The following is an 18,977-nucleotide window of genomic DNA, read 5'->3' on the forward strand; positions in this document are numbered from 1 at the left end:
GAAACTATATATGTATTTATACACATATAACCCACACATAGGAGGAAGAGTGTAGCATGCAAAGAGTATGTTACACTATATCCGGCGTATGTCACATACCTATATAGGCTGCCGCCCAACCAGCGAACCAGGTGCTAAGGGTTTAACGAGTAGGGGCCCCATCGTTATTTCAGTACCTTGGTTCAACCAGCCAATCATAAGGAAGTTCGCCAAAGCTGTGAAGCGATGCGGTACACTCGTAGATCATCCTTGGCTGACTTTCACATCTGGTCGCTACGGTTCTCAACGTGTCTTCTGCTTGCATTTATCTTATTGTACATAGCTGTATATATTATATATAGGCTGTATATATTGTACATACCAGATTATTAGTTGGCAAAGGAAATACAAACGATTACTTTCTCTACTGCCTATCTGTTCGTTCCTAGGTGGTTATCGTGCTTCAGCCAGGTGTGCAGGCCAGTAGAATACTCCTGTGTTCTTAATAAAGGGGCTTATGACGACGTTTTCGGTCCGACTTGGACCAACTGCAACTCACAAATCATTGTGACTTTTAAATGCTCCAAGTCAGACCGAAACGTCGTCATAAGCTTCTTTCTAATATGTGCGGGTTATTTGTGTATTGTTCCAGTGACGGTATTATCTGGAGTTTTCCTGGAAAGGGTTTCGGGGGTCAACGCCCCCACGGCTCGGTCTGAGATCAGGCCTCGTGGTGGATCAGGGTCTGATCAACCAGGCTGTTACTGCTGGCCGCATACCAGGAACGTAACGGATATACGTCTGTATTGCAATGTTAGGATAAGTTGCATTTGTCAAGTCATCTGAACACTGATGCTCAACACGGGACTTTCTTTACGTTTCTCTAAGGAGATAATTACAGTCCGACTTTCCGCTTTGCTACCCTTCCCTCAAACGTCCAGATAACACAAGATAGTCCTTAATCTCGGTAGATAGCCACGGTGGAGCCTTCCAAGTACTCTTCAGTATTTACTCCCATGTCCTTTACCTCAGGTCAGCATTTCTACACGTACTCTTAATCAAGGAAATTTAAACTCTACCAGTCAGAGCTAAATGACCCATTATAAATTTATTGCGTCTTGTGGATAAAATAATAATTAAGTCTCCGCCTCGAATATCTGATGATAAAATCAAGAACATCGAAGAGGAAAACACTAAATGGAGAGTAAGAAAAGTGGATCAGTTTGCAGTACTTACTAGAGGCTCGTACTGCCGTCTCCTCACAGCACTTGCTACTTACCTGAAATCAAGAAAAAAAATTAATTATAAAATATAACAGACTGTTATTTAAATACACAGAAGGAACCACAACACCAGAGTAAAATGAAGTGTTTTGGGATGAAACGATTATAGAATATCGCAATAACAATGTATAAAAAGATATGCCTAAGACCAGTAACGAATCCAGAGACTCTTCAAGTGTTCTTAGTGTAGCAGTGTCCACCATCAAGTAATGTATCTTCATGGTAAGTGAGGCACATGTGCAACAGATAGGCATCTTTGTTCCAAAATTTGTCGCCTACACAGTAGGCTTCTTCAGTCGAGTACAGAGGAGTCAGCAGAAGTAATGAGTGTGATGAATGGTTTGAAAAACCGACAAGTTGAAAATTGAGACACTTATGCAACATATGGGAATCTTTATTCAGGAAACGTTTCGCCACACAGTGGCTTCATCAGTCCAATACAAAGCAGAAGGTGTAAGGAGAGGAGGAGTTTGAGGCTGAGGGACTGATTACCTCAAACTCCTCCTCTCCTTACACCTTCTGCTTTGTATTGGACTGATGAAGCCACTGTGTGGCGAAACGTTTCCTGAATAAAGATTCCCATATGTTGCATTAGTGTCTCAATCTTCAGAAGTAATGGAGCTGTAAAGACGATGTAATCAGTCCATCACTGCCAGAAGGCAGAGGGAGCTGCTCTGAAACATTGTTGATGCTGTATTCTCCCGTACTGGGCCATCCCAGTGTGGCTGTTTGTAGTTGCTGGGAGAAGCAAAGCCTGTTGAATTATTCGAGAGCCTGGTTCTATCAATGAAAGCTTAGCCTAGAGCCCCAACACTGTCGCTAAGGTGTTAAGGGAGAATTACTGCTGCAAGCTCACTAGATGCCACAGTCTGTAATGCCTTGCGGACACTAATACTTCCTAGTCTGACTGGAAGTGTAGCTTAGTCTCACTGTCCATCTTCTAGTTTAAGGTTGAGTTGTTTTTTGTGAATATCAACCTCAGAAAATTGTCGTTTTCATGTAAGATAAGGCTGTCATGTGAGGTGCACATCATAGGAAATATGTTAGCCTGGGCAGAATCAAACACTTTGTGAGAAGGTACAAGGCATTGTGGGTGTTTAGATTGCCTATTTGCTGTTCCATCCTACTCAAATCGTCCAGTTTCTTCTCGAGAACTGAGTCAATGGCATCATTTCCAAGAGATGCTACATGCAAGACACTATTTGTTTGGGCTATAATTGACGTACCTGGTAGTATGGATTTAACAGCATCCATCACTTTTTGACTGGCTGAGATGATTTTACATTTGGATGGATTAAGGATGAGTCCCATATCCTCTCCCTGTGTCATTATCCGAACAAGATCCTCTAGAATGGGCCTCTTTGTGCCAATGTGTAGGTTATGCTGAGATACTACAAACAGTTGGTTATGATTCATCTGGTCTGGCCACTGCTGCTTAGACTTGTAAAGATAGATGTTATCACTGCTCACTTTGATTACGTTGTCACCTTCACAACTAACATCTCCATAAACTCCATACACGTGCACCTTCAGCATTACAATTATATTATTAATTCTGATCCCCAGTATTAGCAGAAAGACCACCTCCAACACCACCACTATCACCAACCCACAACACTTAACGCCATAACAACCTAAACAACACATCCACACGCAACACCATAGCCAGGAACACGCCCCTGACACCAGCACTCTTACCACTTCTGTAATTAAAACAAACCTACACAATAGCCAATCACATGAAGAGGGATCGTAATTACTACAGAGCCCTGTTGCCCTAAGTTACATTGTGAACTGCTGAGATATCCAAATATCTCCTAAATTAAAAGGAAGAAATCTTCATCTTCGTTCTTCTCCGCATTATTACAGACCAACTAAAATTGCGCACTTAAAATTGGAGAAGAATGCTGAGAGAAGTGGAGGCAACCAAGCATAAAAGTCCCACACAGTCGTGCAACAGATTCGTGCAAAATTATCAGCAACACACATCGGGAAGGAGTACAAGTCAGCAGTACAAGCCAATCCAAATATCGAATCCTTGCCCCATGACTTGTTGATGAGCCAAAGTGCGAATTAAACAAGCGAAACTCTCATTCGCATTGATAAATATTTATGACTTACGAAGCCACCATCAAAATACACATTGGCAATCCCACTCGTCATCTGATATCATTGTAAGCCTTAGCAAGAGGTGATTTGAGGCCCACATTCCCTTAGTTTTGTCATGACGGTTCAGGAGATGGATGAAGTGGGGGAGGAGGAGAATGAGAAACATGGAGAGAAAGGGGGAAAGAGAGAGAGAGTGGCGAGCCATAGATAACCCTCAAGAGATGGCAATGAATTGCCTCACAGAGACACAGTAATCATAACCCCCAACCAACACCTCAGACACGCTGAAGCTCGTAAATATTTCCTCGCCGTTTTCTGTTGGTTCGCACCTCCAGCAAGCAACGAGCGAGATGGTTATTATTATTATTATTATTATTATTATTATTATTATTATTATTATTATTATTATTATTATTATTATTATTATTATTATCTGTTCATACGTCGACACCAAAGGCCTACTCTGTGTCATTTGTGTGGCCGGTAAGAGCTTGTTCTAGCAAGTGTATGTCGACACTGAAGGCCTACCTTGAATCTACGTGTCGTAGGTGTTTGCCGTGGTTCCATTACGATGCCCCACACATTCAATACCTGGCGTACACGTGATGATGCTTAAATGAATGGATGGTGATGGATGGATGGATGGGTGGGGATGTCAAATGACACTAATTGATCTACTTAATACTAATAGTAAAAGCCGTTCACTTGTCAACACACCAGCGGGTCCATCCACCACTCACCCTGGACAGTCCAGTGGTTTCCACCTACCCTGGACCGTCCAGTGGGTCCATCCACCACTCATCCTGGACTGTTCAGTAGTTTCCACCCACCCTGGACCGTTCAGCGGGTCCATCCAGTGGTTACTACACACTCTAGACCGTCCAGAGGTCTCCATAACCCTGGACCGTCCAGAGGTCTCCATATCTCTGGACCGTCCAGTGATCTCCACTCACCCTGGACCGTTCAGTAGTCTCCAAACACCCTGGATCGTCCACCGATCTCCACAAACCCTGGACCGTCCAGCGGACTCCACACACCCTGGACCGTCCAGCGGTCTCCACACTGGCAAGTCAAATCATAACACCGCACCCTGGAAGGGCTTTATCACCCCCGCCAAGCCTGTCATTAGCTACATCAATACTGTCCGACGTGAGGAGGTACTGAAGGCCACAAATCTGGAAAGGAAAGCTAGTGTTGGAGATGCCTGCCGCGATGGAGCTCTTGTCACACCTTGCTGCGCATGAACGAGCCCGGAGTTATGTCACGCGATTCCTCTGTTGCTCTGATAGCTGCGGTTGGTTCCGCCGTGATAACCAGTAAACATGGACACGTTGATGGGGGGAAAATAACGTCAAATATACGTCCGTAAGAGCGAGAGTCACCTTTGGCGGCGAGATTTACCGCTAATGTTGACAAAGTCAGAAAAAAAAGATGGAGCTGGAAATTCTTTAAAGTCTATTTTTTTTGTTATATTCTATTACTCCCAAAACCTAAATATAGTTTGGCTAAAAAAATTCACGCATACAAATATAATACGTGTGTGTGTGTCAGTTTCTTTGGGTATCGGCTATTTTTATTTCTGCATCGGTGAAAAATTGGCCGATATCAGCCGATACCCTTTTAAATACAGTATTAACATTATACAGGTCGTTAAAAATAGTTAAAAGTAACACTAATCCACGATCACGAGGATTACATTCACTCATACTTAACACTCCAGCTGGTTGTCCACGATTGTATCCTGGAGCAGAGAGTCCCATGAAGATCAGTGGTAACTGTAGGTAAACAGTGAATCACTTGAGTCATTCTCCTCTAGCCTGTGGTAAACTAGAGGCTCTTCGAGAACCAAGTAAACTAAGCATAAACTTGTTCAGAATGCATCTGCCCGATAGAATGAAACTTATTTGATATTAGATCCCATCTTTGAAGAAAAAAATATAGCAGTATATTGTTTAGATAACGCACAACCTTCCATTATTTGATGGAAATGTGTTGTATCTTATTACCAAGCTATCTTCTGGGTTGAAAATATTTCTTAAAACAACTTATACGTTGTAGTGAAAGAAAATTTCTGGTCTCAAAAATTACTGCCTTCATTAAGAGAGTTTTCAGTGAGCCAAGAGTTTCAGGCTTGGGAAGCAAGCACGACATCAGCTCTCAAAGCATCAGTGTAAACTAGGGTCGAGCTTCTAATACGGGTTGGGCAAATATTTTTGTTAGTGGGTTTGGGTCCGAGAAAGATCTTCCTAGTATGAGCCAGTAGGCCTGATGGGGTGCTACTCCTTTCCTATATTCTTATGAGAGTTACTCCACTGACTTCAACGTGATACTCAATACAAGCTTGTTATAATATGGCTAAGTAAGTTTTCTAAGGTTCTTTTGGTACAAAATTATTAATTTTTACATGAACATAAATGAAAAAAATATATCTTTAAAGTATAAGAGAAAATTTTAGAAAGGACTTAATTTTAAATTAGTTCTTGCTAACTGATCAGTTCTACCTATTCGGCACGACATATGTAATATAAAAGTGACATGTAATCGTTTTTCAGGCCAAACCTGTACGACTAGACGGGATGAACAAGCTGTGTCACACTTGTTTATCGTTGTTGTGACACCAATCCTCGCCTCAGTGATTGGGAGGGTGGGGAGGGTCCTGCTCCTCTTCTGGAAGGGAGACTGCATGACGTCACAGGCACCAGTTTCTCTGACCAAAAGCCCTTGACCAGCATGCAATAGATCGAAACCTAATTTTGAGACCTTTATCAACGGGTACTTTAGAAAAGGACTGGGTGCGAGCGTCGAGTCTCCACACGCCTACCTTTAAATGACCCACAAGGGAATCTCTCTTAGTAGTAGAAATGCAACAACAACAACAGATACCTTCATTTTCTAATACTATATAATCGTTTTTGTGCTCCTCTCTCCCGTTACTTCTCCCCCGTTACGTCGCACCTCTCCCCCGTTACCTCGCACCCCCCAGAGTGTGCTAGGACTGCAAGGACAGATGGGCACCACAGGGAGGCACTGGGATGGCGTGTGCTAGCTGTCAGAGACCGCGATCAGGGAACGCGTCAGATCAAGAGAGATACTCAGCCATCCGATCCATTTTATTGTCCACCCTGCCACTCCATAACCGGAGGTCCTGTATCCAGGGTCGTCGGGAAAAGCCGAGGAGGAGGTATGGCGGGAGGAAGGAGGTTGAATAAAGAGACGAAGTAAAACTAGAGAGCGAGAGAAAGGACGGGAGGGGCGAGAGAGTCGATAAAGGAGAAAAATGGTGTGAGTAAAGGAAAAAAAGGAAGAATGAAGAAATGAGGCTAGCAAGAAACTTCAGAAATGATTTACTGAAGGCTGGACTGAAGAAATTAAACAATGGGAGAATAAAAACACTGGGATAACTAGTGTGGGAATTCATACACTATCACCCAGATGACACTGTGAGGGATGGCACCCACAGCCCCTGGGTGAAGACAAGAATACTCTAACCCAGGTGACACCGTGAGGGATGGCACCCACAGCCCCTGGGTGGAGACAAGAATACTCTCACCCAGGTGACACTGTGAGGGATGGCACCCACAGTCTCTGGGTGGAGACAAGAATACTCTCACCCAGGTGACACTGTGAGGGATGGCACCCACAGCCCCTGGGTGGAGACAAGAACACACTCACCCAGGTGACACTGTAAGGGACGGCACCCACACCCCCTGGGTGGAGACAAGAACACACTCACCCAGGTGACACTGTAAGGGATGGCACCCACAGCGATCATCCTCAGACTTCCCACCAGTCCTGACAAGTTTTTGTTCCTCATAGAACCTGTGTTCTTGCTTCGTCCGGTGGACAGAGTGCGCTGATCCCTGCTTCAGGAGTGTTCCTACAATACTGATTTCTCAGTCGTTACCTGATAATGGTCCGGTAGATGACCGAAACGTCGTCAGCGTTTATTCCACCGGTGGTCTAGTTGCGAATTTATTCCTTCATTATGCGTGTGTGTGTGTGTGTGTGTTTGTGTTTTAATATTTATTAATATAAGTATGTACACATTTATGGGCGTATTGATGCATGTCTGTATGTACATGTCATGTAGTCTTATCAGACGGCAGAGCACATGAATCATCAGCAGTCAGAACAACCTGGTGATTCATACTGAGTCATGAGTGGTGAGTGAGCCAGTATTGAGTGTGAGTGAGTGAGTGAGTAAGACCTTGAAGTAGCATGGAGCGTCGTCACCATGAAAGGTTAGCCTCACCTCCTCCAGTCAATGTCCGCTGAATCACCGAATCTCAGAATCCGATTCAAAAATCTTTTGTCGATATATATATATATATATATATATATATATATATATATATATATATATATATATATATATATATATATATATATATATATATGCACCCGGGGATGAGTTAATATGAATCCTGATATGTGTCAGGGACATGACAGTGAACGTGTGTGTGTGTGTGTGTGTGTGTGTGTGTGTGTGTGTGTGTGTGTGTGTGTGTGTGTGTGTGTGTGACGTATATATGCCTGGGAATATGTACACTGCATAATTACCGAGATCTATTAATGCTTTTATTATTATTATTATTATTATTATTATTATTATTATTATTATTATTATTATTATATTTAGGGGGAAGTGGTAAAACTTTGGGAGTCACAGAGTGTCTAGGGAATACGAAACAATTAGTTTAGATCCATAAATGGCAAGGAGAGCTCCAGCTTCCCGGATCAAACTCCTTTCACCGACATCAAAAAAAAAAAAAGATTTTGCCACCGATTTTTCCATCCTAACGCAAAAGCCTATGGATACACAATAGGCCTAGGAACTAGGCCTCAAAAGGGTTAGATTTATATTTACTGTTCACTATATATATATATATATATATATATATATATATATATATATATATATATATATATATATATATATATATATATATTTATTATTTTTTATTATCACACTGGCCGATTCCCACCAAGGCAGGGTGGCCCGAAAAAGAAAAACTTTCACCATCATTCACTCCATCACTGTCTTGCCAGAAGGGTGCTTTACACTACAGTTTTTAAACTGCAACATTAACACCCCTCCTTCAGAGTGCAGGCACTGTACTTCCCATCTCCAGGACTCAAGTCCGGCCTGCCGGTTTCCCTGAATCCCTTCATAAATGTTACTTTGCTCACACTCCAACAGCACGTCAAATATTAAAAACCATTTGTCTCCATTCACTCCTATCAAACACGCTCATGCATGCCTGCTGGAAGTCCAAGCCCCTCGCACACAAAACCTCCTTTACCCCCTCCCTCCAACCTTTCCTAGGCCGACCCCTACCCCGCCTTCCTTCCACTACAGACTGATACACTCTTGCAGTCATTCTGTTTCGCTCCATTCTCTCTACATGTCCAAACCACCTCAACAACCCTTCCTCAGCCCTCTGAACAACAGTTTTGGTAATCCCGCACCTCCTCCTAACTTCCAAACTACGAATTCTCTGCATTATATTCACACCACACATTGCCCTCAGACATGACATCTCCACTGCCTCCAGCCTTCTCCTCGCTGCAACATTCATCACCCACGCTTCACACCCATATAAGAGCGTTGGTAAAACTATACTCTCATACATTCCCCTCTTTGCCTCCAAGGACAAAGTTCTTTGTCTCCACAGACTCCTAAGTGCACCACTCACTCTTTTTCCCTTATCAATTCTATGATGCACCTCATCTTTCATAGACCCATCCGCTGACACGTCCACTCCCAAATATCTGAATACGTTCACCTCCTCCATACTCTCTCCCTCCAATCTGATATTCAATCTTTCATCACCTAATCTTTTTGTTATCCTCATAACCTTACTCTTTCCTGTATTCACCTTTAATTTTCTTCTTTTGCACACCCTACCAAATTCATCCACCAATCTCTGCAACTTCTCTTCAGAATCTCCCAAGAGCACAGTGTCATCAGCAAAGAGCAGCTGTGACAACTCCCACTTTGTGTGTGATTCTTTATCTTTTAACTCCACGCCTCTTGCCAAGACCCTCGCATTTACTTCTCTTACAACCCCATCTATAAATATATTAAACAACCACGGTGACATCACACATCCTTGTCTAAGGCCTACTTTTACTGGGAAAAAATTTCCCTCTTTCCTACATACTCTAACTTGAGCCTCACTATCCTCGTAAAAACTCTTCACTGCTTTCAGTAACCTACCTCCTACACCATACACTTGCAACATCTGCCACATTGCCCCCCTATCCACCCTGTCATACGCCTTTTCCAAATCCATAAATGCCACAAAGACCTCTTTAGCCTTATCTAAATACTGTTCACTTATATGTTTCACTGTAAACACCTGGTCCACACACCCCCTACCTTTCCTAAAGCCTCCTTGTTCATCTGCTATCCTATTCTCCGTCTTACTCTTAATTCTTTCAATTATAACTCTACCATACACTTTACCAGGTACACTCAACAGACTTATCCCCCTATAATTTTTGCACTCTCTTTTATCCCCTTTGCCTTTATACAAAGGAACTATGCATGCTCTCTGCCAATCCCTAGGTACCTTACCCTCTTCCATACATTTATTAAATAATTGCACCAACCACTCCAAAACTATATCCCCACCTGCTTTTAACATTTCTATCTTTATCCCATCAATCCCGGCTGCCTTACCCCCTTTCATTTTACCTACTGCCTCACGAACTTCCCCCACACTCACAACTGGCTCTTCCTCACTCCTACAAGATGTTATTCCTCCTTGCCCTATACACGAAATCACAGCTTCCCTATCTTCATCAACATTTAACAATTCCTCAAAATATTCCCTCCATCTTCCCAATACCTCTAACTCTCCATTTAATAACTCTCCTCTCCTATTTTTAACTGACAAATCCATTTGTTCTCTAGGCTTTCTTAACTTGTTAATCTCACTCCAAAACTTTTTCTTATTTTCAACAAAATTTGTTGATAACATCTCACCCACTCTCTCATTTGCTCTCTTTTTACATTGCTTCACCACTCTCTTAACCTCTCTCTTTTTCTCCATATACTCTTCCCTCCTTGCATCACTTCTACTTTGTAAAAACTTCTCATATGCTAACTTTTTCTCCCTTACTACTCTCTTTACATCATTCCACCAATCGCTCCTCTTCCCTCCTGCACCCACTTTCCTGTAACCACAAACTTCTGCTGAACACTCTAACACTATATTTTTAATCCTACCCCATACCTCTTCGACCCCATTGCCTATGCTCTCATTAGCCCATCTATCCTTCAATAGCTGTTTATATCTTACCCTAACTGCCTCCTCGTTTAGTTTATAAACCTTCACCTCTCTCTTCCCTGATGCTTCTATTCTCCTTGTATCCCATCTACCTTTTACTCTCAGTGTAGCTACAACTAGAAAGTGATCTGATATATCTGTGGCCCCTCTATAAACATGTACATCCTGAAGTCTACTCAACAGTCTTTTATCTACCAATACATAATCCAACAAACTACTGTCATTTCGCCCTACATCATATCTTGTATACTTATTTATCCTCTTTTTCTTAAAATATGTATTACCTATAACTAAACCCCTTTCTATACAAAGTTCAATCAAAGGGCTCCCATTATCATTTACACCTGGCACCCCAAACTTACCTACCACACCCTCTCTAAAAGTTTCTCCTACTTTAGCATTCAGGTCCCCTACCACAATTACTCTCTCACTTGGTTCAAAGGCTCCTATACATTCACTTAACATCTCCCAAAATCTCTCTCTCTCTCCTCTACATTCCTCTCTTCTCCAGGTGCATACACGCTTATTATGACCCACTTCTCGCATCCAACCTTTACTTTAATCCACATAATTCTTGAATTTACACATTCATATTCTCTTTTCTCCTTCCATAACTGATCATTTAACATTACTGCTACCCCTTCCTTTGCTCTAACTCTCTCAGATACTCCAGATTTAATCCCATTTATTTCCCCCCACTGAAACTCTCCTACCCCCTTCAGCTTTGTTTCGCTTAGAGCCAGGACATCCAACTTCTTTTCATTCATAACATCAGCAATCATCTGTTTCTTGTCATCCGCACTACATCCACGCACATTTAAGCATCCCAGTTTTATAAAGTTTTTCTTCTTCTCTTTTTTAGTAAATGTATACAGGAGAAGGGGTTACTAGCCCATTGCTCCCGGCATTTTAGTCGCCTCATACGACACGCATGGCTTACGGAGGAAAGATTCTTTTCCACTTCCCCATGGACAATAGAAGAAATAAAAAAGAACAAGAGCTATTTAGAAAAAGGAGAAAAACCTAGATGTATGTATATATATATATGCATGTGCGTGTCTGTGAAGTGTGACCAAAGTGTAAGTAGGAGTAGCAAGATATCCCTGTTATCTTAGCGTGTTTATGAGACAGAAAAAGAAACCAGCAATCCTACCATCATGCAAAACAGTTACAGGTTTTTGTTTCACAGTCATCTGGCAGGACGGTAGTACTTCCCTGGGTGGTTGCTGTCTACCAACCTACTAATACAGGTCGAGTTGAATAATACCTCTAGGCCTTTCGTGTTGCAATCAGCACATCATCAGGAGTTTGCAAAGTTGCAGAAATGACTAAGTAATGTCAGCAAGACAATAAATGGCTCACTATGCCCCGTCACTTTTCAAAATCTAGAATCAAAACTACAAAAATTTTGAACTATTTAAAAAAAAAAAACAGGTGACGCATAGGCCTGATGATGCGTCGCTGATGATACGTTTTCGACGCATGATGTAAGAGTCAGTGACAGAATCAAAGTCCTGCAAGTGTGAATCTCAGAGTCGATTCGCAGTAGGTGTGAATTTCACATTAGAAGCCCCTTTGAATCAACTTTCTTAACCAAATCCACTAACAAAATCCGCTAAGAAAATCAGCTAACAAAATCAAGTAACAACATCCCCTCACAAAATCCGCTCACAAAAATCTGCTAACAGAATCCGATAACAAAATTCGCTCACAAAATCCAATAACAAAATCCGTTAACAAAATCAATTAACAAAAAACAGTGTGAACGAACCAGAGAAAATGACTGAAAAGAACCTTGAAATTTCCGGTCCGTGACGCAACACGTCCTTATCCCCTCCCCTCCCCCCTTCTCATCTCGCATTGTTGGGGAGGGGGAGATCAAGTGATGGGGGGAAGGGAGAGTGAGTGATGAAGGCGGAGAACCAGTAAGGAAGAGGAGGACAGGTGGAGGATAAGGCAGATAGGTTGTGGGAGAACGGAGGAAATACTGAGAATGGCAGATGAGGTTACGGGAAGGCTAAAAGGGGAGTGAGAGGAGGCAGAAGAGGGAAGTGAGGGGAGGCAGAAGAGGGGAGTGAGGGGAGGTGGAAGATGTGATGATGGTGATAAAGAAAAATGTCCCATTCTGTGGGAGAGGGGAGGGGAAGACAAGTATTGGCGGGGGTACACATGGAGGTAGTGAGGGGAGAGCTTGGAGGTAATAGTGGGTGGGAGGGGGAGAGCTTGGAGGTAATAGTGGGTGGAAAGGGGAGAGCATGGAGGTAATAGTGGGTGGGAGGGGGAGAGCTTGGAGGCAAAATAGTGAGCGGGAGGGGGAGAGCTTGGAGGTAATAGTGAGCGGGAGGGGGAGAGCTTGGAGGTAATAGTGGGTGGGATGGGGAGAGTTTGGAGGTAATAGTGGGTGGGAGGGGGAGAGCTTGGAGGTAATAGTGAGTGGGAAGGGGAGAGCTTGGAGGTAATAGTGAGTGGGAGAGCTTGGAGGTAATAGTGGGTGGGAAGGGGAGAGCTTGGGGGTAATAGTGGGTGGGAGGGGAAGAGCTGGAGGTAATAGTGGGTGGGAGGGGGAGAGCTTGGACGTAATAGTGAGTGGGAGAGCTTGGAGGTAATAGTGGGTGGGAAGGGGAGAGTTTGGAGGTAATAGTGGGTGGGAGGGGAAGAGCTGGAGGTAATAGTGGGTGGGAGGGGGAGAGCTTGAACGTAATAGTGGGTGGGAGGGGGAGAGCTTGGACGTAATAGTGAGTGGGAGGGGGAGAACTTGGAGGTAATAGTGGGTGGGACGGGGAGTGCTTGGAGGTAATAGTGGGGAAGAAAAGAGCTTAGTTATAGTAGTGGGTGGACGGGAAAGTTTGGAGGTAATAAGGAAATAAGCTTAGAAATAAAGGTGAAAATTTTGAAATCCTTTCCTCCTCACCTCTCCCCTCCCCTCCTCCCTCCCCTCCTCCCTCCCCTCCCCTTCCCTCCTTTCCTACCTCCCTCCCATCCCTTCTCTCCTCCCTTCCCTCCCCTCCCCTCCTTTCCTACCTCCCTCCCATCCCTTTTCTCCTCCCTTCCCTTCCTTCCCTTTCCTACCTTCCCTCCTCCCCTCCTTTCCTACCTCACTCCCATCCCTTCTCTCCTCCCTCCCTTCCCTTCCCTTTCCTACCTTCCCTGCTCTCTTCCCTCCCCTTCTTTTCTACCTCCCTCCCCTCTCTACCACCCTCCTCTCCCCACTCTCCCCTCCCCTCTCTACCCCCCTCCCCTTCCTGATTCTTGCCCCGGTAGATCAACTGCCTGGTAAAGGAAGGAGGGAGAGAATAAGCGAGACACACGGCAAGTAAGGGAGAGAGAGAGAGAGAGAGAGAGAGAGAGAGAGAGAGAGAGAGAGAGAGAGAGAGAGAGAGAGAGAGAGAGAGAGAGAGAGAGAGAGAATGAGGGAAGAGCAAGGGGATGGCACTCTGGCCCTGGGGAACCTCTTAAGTTACCAGGGGGTAAGGTTTAAAGCCAGCTTTACGAAATATGTAAAGGGTATTATCTCTCACCCCTGAGGCTCAAAGTCCGCGTCTCCCAGGTGATTCTCTGGTCATTTGCAGACTGTATCTAACACTTTATTGGAGGCTGGAATCAGTGTGGATCGGTTAATTGTGGTATAGGAGTCAGAGAGGTGATATGACTTGGGTTTCTCAACAGATCTTGATGCTGGTCGACCCAGAGGGAATTGTGAGGATGTTTCTTTTTTAGTATTGTTTTATCGCCTGATCTGTAATTTCTCTATATCGCGTAATACTTGTCTGAAGCGATGAATAAAGATTTCCAGGTCCCAGTTATTAACGATCTTTTGGTAAGCTAAAGATGGAGGTGTGAGGTCGTGAAAGGATCGATACTAAATGTCTTTGCTATAAATTTTCCAGGGTTCCAGCATTTATACTTTTGAAGCCTCACGAGAAAATATTTTCTCTGATTTCAGGTAGACTTCGGTGCAATTATGAGTCAGAAAGATAGAGAGATTACTTGCACTCTCACAGAATAATATTGTACACTCTTCAAGAGATCTTCCGAGTGCTGTGTGACACAGTCAGGTTGAAAAATGATATAAAATACCGACAAGTTGATGATTAAGACACATGTGCAACAGTAGGCTTCTTGTCACGTACACAGGCAGCAGGTGTAGTAGTGAAATGATGATGTAATCAGTCCATCAGCCTTGGAGAAATAGTATCTGAGGTGGTCAGTCCCTTAAGCTGAGGGACTCACAAATGTACACATGTGACACAGGTAGTGACCACAAACATTGTCAAAAATTTGAACCCATTAATGCTTTCTCTATTATTTAACTCCACTAACTTTTTCTTTTGCCATGATCGTACCTCCTTTTACAGCAATCCCTCCTCCTGCAGACTCCCTCTCCTCTCCACTCCCTCTCCACCCATTCACCTCCCACTCCAACCTTCCTTGCTAATTTACCCGTTCAGGCGCTAAGTCAGTTACCTGACCTCGAAGACCTTGAAAATTGAGCTTAATTTGCATTTATATTGCTTATTAGTGAGCAACGGAGAACAAATTTCCCCCATTCAGAGAGTTTACGACATGGTCCCCCCACCCGGCGGACGTACCAAGTGCCCGAAGCACAAGCACGTGCCCGACATGGACGTTCTAAGTGCCCAATAACAGTAGGCAGGCCGTTGATCTGCCCGCACTCCAAGGAAACCGGACGATTTTTTTTCTTCATGTTTCTTTGACATGAATCGACTTCGAAGCAAAACTCACTGACGCGATGAAGCCGACATGGACTGCAGAGAGTCCACTGATTCTTCTCTCCGGTGAGACAGTCCACGGACTCTCTTCTTCAGTGAGACAGTCCACGGACTCTACTCTTCAGTAAAAGAGTCCGCTGATTCTTCTCTCCAATGAGAGAGTCCACGGATTCCTCTCTTCAGTGAGAGTCCACGGACTCTCTTCTTCAGTGAGACAGTCCATGAATTCTCCTCTTCAGAGAGGGAGTCCACGGACTCTTCTCTCCACTGAGAATTTCCACGGAATCTCCTCTTCGATGCAAGTCCGCGGACTTTTGTCAATGACTGCCACTCGCTGACAGCCTAGTATTATCACAGGAGATAATTAAGATTCTTACGTAAGTGTTGTGAACAACATCCTCTATGAACAACACACATACATGGTTCACTTGTGAACATCGACAGTGGTATGTGCATATGTGGTCTGAGTGAAACAGTCTTGATCCAAAGAACTGGGGTTTCCTCTCACCTTCCTCGGATCAAATCTGATTAACCTCCATTCCTACCCACTCCTTAAGCGTTATATAAACCTTAAGAGTTTTAAGTATTTCCCCATTATTATTATCATCATCATCATCATCATCATCATCATCATCATCATCATCATCATCATCATCATTATCATTATTATTATTATTATCATTATTATTATTATTATTATTATTATTATTATTATTATTATTATTAAGTAGATGTATTTCAGTCACTCCGAGATCCGAGGAAATTTATTTTATTATTTTTTTTCCAACACATCGGCCGTTTCAGACCGAGGCAGAGTGACCCGAAAAAGAAGAAACACTTTCATCAACACTCGCTCCATCACCCTCTTGCCAGAAGCGTGACTACACTACAGTTCAAAAATTTCAACATAACTCCACCCTGCACGCGACTGGAATAGTGCAGAGTGCGGCTTAAATTGATGCAGTAAATATTAGTGATGACGGTCTGAGGGGAATCAGAGGCGTCATTCACAAGTCATCATGAGGAAACTATCTAAATTTCTTCAATAAGAATGGTAAATTAGGACACACACGGGCTAAATCTAATTCAAATCTTCCAGAGGGACCAAAGAGATCACTATCCTAAAATACACAAGCACGTTAAGCTAAAAGCCGCTCAGATGTTATGCTATCAAGTAATCAGTATGGGAGGGTTGAAGCTAATCAGATGCGACACTCAGAAATTATCGCATGAAAATCAGCATTTAAACTTTTTCCAATTTCCTCCCCCCCCCCTTTCCAAAAAAAGGCAAACTGAAACTTACACAAGCCCAAATCAATAAAAGACATAATTCTATGTAAGAGATGAATCCCGTTGTTGGGATCAAGAGCCTCCCATCACCAGCATCAAGGCAAAATAATGCAGTGAGGTGGGAAAAATATACAACGCCATTACGAGTTTAAAAGTGACAAAATGGCGTCTGAGGACTAACCCCACCTATTACTCGGCAAGAAAATTTGCGAACGACCTACGTTGGGAATAGGGCGCCGGGCGGATGCCAAATGTCCCTTTAATCTTGCACTCATTGCCGTGCTTGAGTGCAAGAAAATCTGAAGCCGATTCGACGAAGCATCACTCGAGTTGTGAACGAAATAAAATCGAAAAAAAATTGGCAGAAGAAAAAAAAAAAGGTAACCTTTTAAAGGTAACTTTTCGGAGATAATAATAACAATAGCAGTAATAATAATAATAACAATAATAATAACAATAATAATTATAATAATAATGACATAAACTTTAGGTTAATTACTTACACACTTGTGGTATTATTTGCTATAGTGTAGAATAGAAAGTCATAAGTAGGACTACGCCGTATCACAGGGAAACTCCAGCTGAAGAAACCAGATGAAAAGATGCACTAACACTGCGTCTAAAAACGTATGTGTGCTGCACATACGTCTCTTTCTCCCTTAAATTATATACAGACTTAAATTCCTCCAAGTGGAGGCTGAGATGAAGATGTTTACCACGACTTCCATGGTGAACATTTTCATCTCAGCTTCCACTTGGAGGAATTAAAGTCTACATATAATTTAAGGGAGAAAGAGACGTATGTGCAGAATACTTATGTTAGTAGTGGTGGGAGGGGGATACGAGCCCACACACAAACACACACACACACACACACACACACATACACACATACACACACACACACACACACATACACACACACACACACACATACAAACACACGTACCAAACAAACAAATAAATGACACAAAAACTAGTGCACACAGGCATCAAGAAACGATGGCACTAAAGCACGTACAAAGGAATAAAAAAATCAAGCGAAAGCACTGTAGTACACACAAGGGCATCAGGAAACAAACAAGCCACATAAGCATCACGAATGCACACAGACACGTACACAGGAGCTAAGAAAGAAACTAATGCATATAAACACGTACATAGGGAGCCAGAAACAAGCGACTGAACACAAACACTACGACAGATCCAAATAAATAACAAAAAGGCACAATACCGTGACTGGAACAATACACAAATAACCCGCACATATGAGAGAGGAGCTTACGACGACGTTTCGGTCCGTCTTGGAACATTTACAAAGTCAGTGTGACTTTGTAAATGGTCCAAGTCGGACCGAAACCTCGTCGTAAACCCAGATATTCAGCTCCAGTACACAAAAGTTCCCCCTATACACAGGTCCTTATCAAGAACTGGTATGACGCCTGTTCTTCTTTTCCAGCCACTGGCGTCGGCCTTCTTAAAAGGTCCTTTGACTCCCTTATCTAAATGGCCAATCGTCTGCGTCCCAAACCAGGAGGATGCGTTAGTTACTTTTTACAATCAGGACGTCAGAAAGGGCCGCGAGGCCCGTAATCGCACCTAGGAGTACGACAGGTCAAAAATCATAACTCTGGTGGCTTATAATAGCAGACGAGGGGCAGCAATCATGCACAGGTGACTACAAAAGGAGTGCGATGGTTGGTAGATCTACTTCCCACTGCTTTTATATCTACTTCCTACTTCTCTTAGATCTACTTTCTGCTGCTTTTAGATCTACCTCTTACTGCTGGAAGATCTACTTCCTATTGCTGGAATCTCCATGGTTCAAATCTATAGGATATTTTTCCGTGCGTTACAGTTCCAGCTCTGCGTGACTGTATCGAATTTGGCGTTGTTTGCGAGAATGTAATCCAAGTGAGAGCGACTTTCTACCCTCGATAACCCTTGCCTCGACACTGACACTTCAGCTTTCGTAGAAAGACACATCTTAGGGTACACTGTTATGTAGTGTTTCATTGCGATGTCTAGTGTACTGGGTGGGGGTGTAATACTTAGCTGGGTAATCCAGCGGATAGCAAAGCAGTCACAAGCGATCTCATAGACGGGAGACGTTTGGCGTCTCCCGCCCAAAAGATCCAAAGGAGGAAGACTACAGTAGGCCTACTGGCCCATACTAGGCGGGTTCTTCTCAAACCCAAATCCACTAACAAAACTATTTGCCCAACCCATTTTCATTACTGTCCAAAGAATAAGCTTTGATAAGCCTATTTACTCATGTGCAAATCCAACTC

At 43.2% G+C, this 18,977-nt stretch overlaps 1 protein-coding gene across 1 annotated transcript in view; it reads right to left on the minus strand.

The window, feature by feature from the left end:
• The window catches only part of LOC128688570 (Krueppel-like factor 5), a 546,357-nt gene that overhangs the window by 366,811 nt on the left and 160,569 nt on the right, over positions 1-18,977 (minus strand). The gene's annotated exons all lie outside the window — the stretch shown is intronic.

The sequence above is a fragment of the Cherax quadricarinatus genome, chromosome 13 (assembly GCF_038502225.1).
Source record: "Cherax quadricarinatus isolate ZL_2023a chromosome 13, ASM3850222v1, whole genome shotgun sequence".
In the NCBI taxonomy this organism is placed as follows: domain Eukaryota; kingdom Metazoa; phylum Arthropoda; class Malacostraca; order Decapoda; family Parastacidae; genus Cherax; species Cherax quadricarinatus.